The following is a 3,636-nucleotide window of genomic DNA, read 5'->3' as shown; positions in this document are numbered from 1 at the left end:
TCAGATGATTTTCTATTATATATCAGTGGTTCTCAAGTGTAATCCAGAAACTACCAGAGATCTCTGATATCCTTTTAAGGAGTCTGTAAGATCAAGATTCCGTCTCAAAATAAATAAATAAATAAATAAATAAATAAATAAATAAATAAATAAATAAATAAATAAAATAAGTAAGTAAATAAAAAAAATAAATTGTGCTCATCAAGGTCAGATGATTTTCTATTATATATCAGTGGTTCTCAAGTGTAATCCAGAAACTACCAGAGATCTCTGATATCCTTTTAAGGAGTCTGTAAGATCAAAATAATTTTCATATTTACATTAAGAAATTATTTAACTTTTCATTCTCATTTTCCAGAAGCTAAATGAACCATAATGCAGAAGCAGATGTGATAGTTTAACCAAACATTAGAGATCTGCAAAAATGTAACATAATGCCATTCCTCTGTTTAATTTTTTTGGAAAATATAGTTATTTTTCATTAAATAGTGTTATTTGTGTTATAGATTAATAAGTTTATTATAATTTTTGACTTAATGCACAGTTATTCTTTCTATCCCCCTTTCCATATGGTACTTTTTGGAAGGAAGTCACAATGGGCAGGCCACACAGAAATTACAGGGAGCTGTGGTTCTTCACCTTGAAGAGTGAGTATTGGTTGCTATGATTTTGCTAATGTAAGTTATTGATTTTTTTGTTTGATTTTGTATCCAGCAATCTTCCCAAACTTGATTAGTACTAGTACTTTGAAAAATTCCTTTGTTTTTATTATAAATAATTATACTAATTGTAAAAATTTTATTTCTCTTTCAATCCCTTCTCTAATTTTTAAAAATATTTCAAAAACTAGCACTAATCTCAACCCTACTTCAAGTCTCATCACCAACTAACCTAAAAGTAAAATTAATTATCACATATTATCAATTCTAGAAGGAGGATGAGGAGGACTAAATCAAAAATACCTATGAAAAATCCTAACCTGTTCATCAATTGCACAAATAGACTGAGTAACAACCATCCTAACTTACAATGCACTATATTGGTCTGCTTTCATTACGTTATGATAAGACAATAAATCACATCACTCCCAAATCTCAGAGGTTTGCAAGATCAAAGATTTATCTATTTTTGGTCACATTTACCTACCCCATTGGCTGTGGTTGACAGCAGCTTTGTCTCCCTTCTTTGGGATCCAGATGGAAGAAGCAACCCCTAGCAGGGACATGGCCTTCTTATGGTAGAGGAAAAAGCATAATGGCAGAACCACAGGGTAATTGTTAATGCTTCTCCCTGGACAGCGGATGGTCATACTTGCGAACAATGGGATGGGAAGTTCACTCTTGCAATGGGGAGAGTACCAGGGAAGAGGTCTCTAGAGGTGGGCCTAGTGCAGAGGGTGGTAAGTAATTATGAAGGACGAATATTAGAATCTTCCACAAACACTAGGAAGAATAATAATTGTGGGAGTCATCAACTTTGTTTGTTTCCATCCTTAAAGAAAATGAGTGAAAAGTTTTTTCATTAAGCATAATGCTTGTTGTAAGTTTTTGGCAAATAGCTTATTATCATGTTACAGAACTACTATTTGCAGTTTTAACTTTTTAAAACACATATTACCTTGACATTAAAATTTATTAAAAGCTTTTCCCCTCTTTATGTCTACTAAGGTGACCATGCAATTTTTATTTTTTAGTACATTAACATGAATTAAATGGAATTTTGTTTTCTGGAGACAGAATCTTGCCTGTCACCCAGGCTGGTGCAGAGGCACCATCACAGCTCACTGTAACCTTGAACTCCTGGGCTCAAGAGATCCTCTCACCTGAGCCTCCTGAGTAGTAGGGATTACAGGAGCATGCCACCGTGTCCGGCTAATTTATTTTTATTGTTAGTAGAGACAATGTCTCCCTATTTTGCCCAGGCTGGTCTCAAACTCTTGTCTCAACCTCCCAAGTCACTGGGATTACAGGTGTGAGCCACTGTCCCAGCCAACAAAATGGATTTAAAAAATCTTTGTCTGTCTTGTTTTCCTGAGTAAAAAAAAAAATCCTACTTGATCATAATACTTGATCAATATTCCACTGAATTCTGCTAACTAGTATTGTATTTAGGATTTTACACCTATTTTATCAAATGAAATTGGCCTATAAGTTTTCTCTATTTATATGCCCTTCCTTAGTTTTTGGTAGAAAATTATAGCCTCATAAAAGGAATTGGGCTGCTTTTCTTATTTTTCTGTGTTATAGAGCAATTTACCTAAGGTCAGGATTACTTGTTCCTTTGAAGTTTGGCATTAAACTATCTCAGTCTTGTTTTTAGAGGGGAGAGAGAGGATGTTGTATATTTAATTTCAATGTATTTCGTAGGTTTGTGCATTTAAGTTTTTTGTTTCTTGTGTCAGTATTGGCTTTTTACATTTTTTTCCAAATTTAATATAGGTTTCAAAATTATTGGTGTACGGCTGTTCATGATACTCTTCTATAGTTTTAAAAACAACTGTATACAATTTTTTGCTAATTCTATGAACCTGTTTTATTTTTCCTTTTTGTAAGATTTTTTCAGCAAAATCAGTATCCTTGAAGCTTTTGAAGATTATTTATTTATAGAAATAAGGTTCTGCTTTTTGGGTTATTGACCTCAGGTTGGTTGTAGTAGATACCAATAAAAATATATATTTAGTATTTAAGGATTGGAATTCAACTGAATTTAGGCAATGCATTTACTATAAAGCTTGTAAATAAAATATCGATGGAAAAAAAGTCGTGATTTTTTTTTTCTCCAAAGTTCATCTCTTTTCTCATGAACGAAACTTTAAAATTACTAAATGTGGATAGAACCAAGCAGTGAAGATATCAGGAGGAAAGATAATTCAATTCTGGCATTTCACTTAGGAGCTTGAAAACTAAAGGAAATAAATTTTAAAGTGAGCATAAAGTGTTTGGCCAGATTGAAAGCGTAGCAGCTGGAAACTTCTGTTTATCAAATTTAAACAAACTGTATTCTGTTTTTTTGTTTTTGTTTTCTTTTTGGCAACAAGTGCTGAACCTTGAGAAGGATTCATTTATTCAGTAAATATGAAAAAACGGTGTAAAACAAGAGCATGTTCACGTGCATGCATACTCACACAGACATGCACAGACAGACAGACACAAACACTAGAAAAACAAAATACCTTTTTCTATGCCCAGGTGAATCAATGTATAATAAACTAGGTTCCCAAAATCAGCCACAGTGAGAAAGCGTAACAAATGAGGAATATCTATAAGAAGAATTCTAGCTCTATAGACTGAGAAATGGAGAGATTTAAATGGAGACTTCTAAAGGAAAGAAAAAAAAATTATTAAGCCCTCCATATATACTAAGTATTATATATATTTAATGCTCGCTACAACCCAGGGAGGTAGGGTTTATTGTTCTCAGTTTAAAGATGTACCCACAGTTAACCATCTCATCTGGGAAGGACACAGGAGCATCTGATTCCAGAGTTCCAAGTCCATGTTTAGGAGCACAGACATCCCAGATAAACTGTCTTGAGTTTGAATCCTGCTCTGCCGCTTGACAGCCCTTGGCTGTATTACTTAGTCTCTCTCTGCCTCAAACTCCTTTTCTGTCAAATAGGATTACTAACAGTACCTA

Source organism: Colobus angolensis, unplaced genomic scaffold (genome assembly GCF_000951035.1).
Source record: "Colobus angolensis palliatus isolate OR3802 unplaced genomic scaffold, Cang.pa_1.0 Scaffold10, whole genome shotgun sequence".
NCBI lineage: Eukaryota > Metazoa > Chordata > Mammalia > Primates > Cercopithecidae > Colobus > Colobus angolensis.
This window is presented reverse-complemented; position numbering follows the sequence as displayed.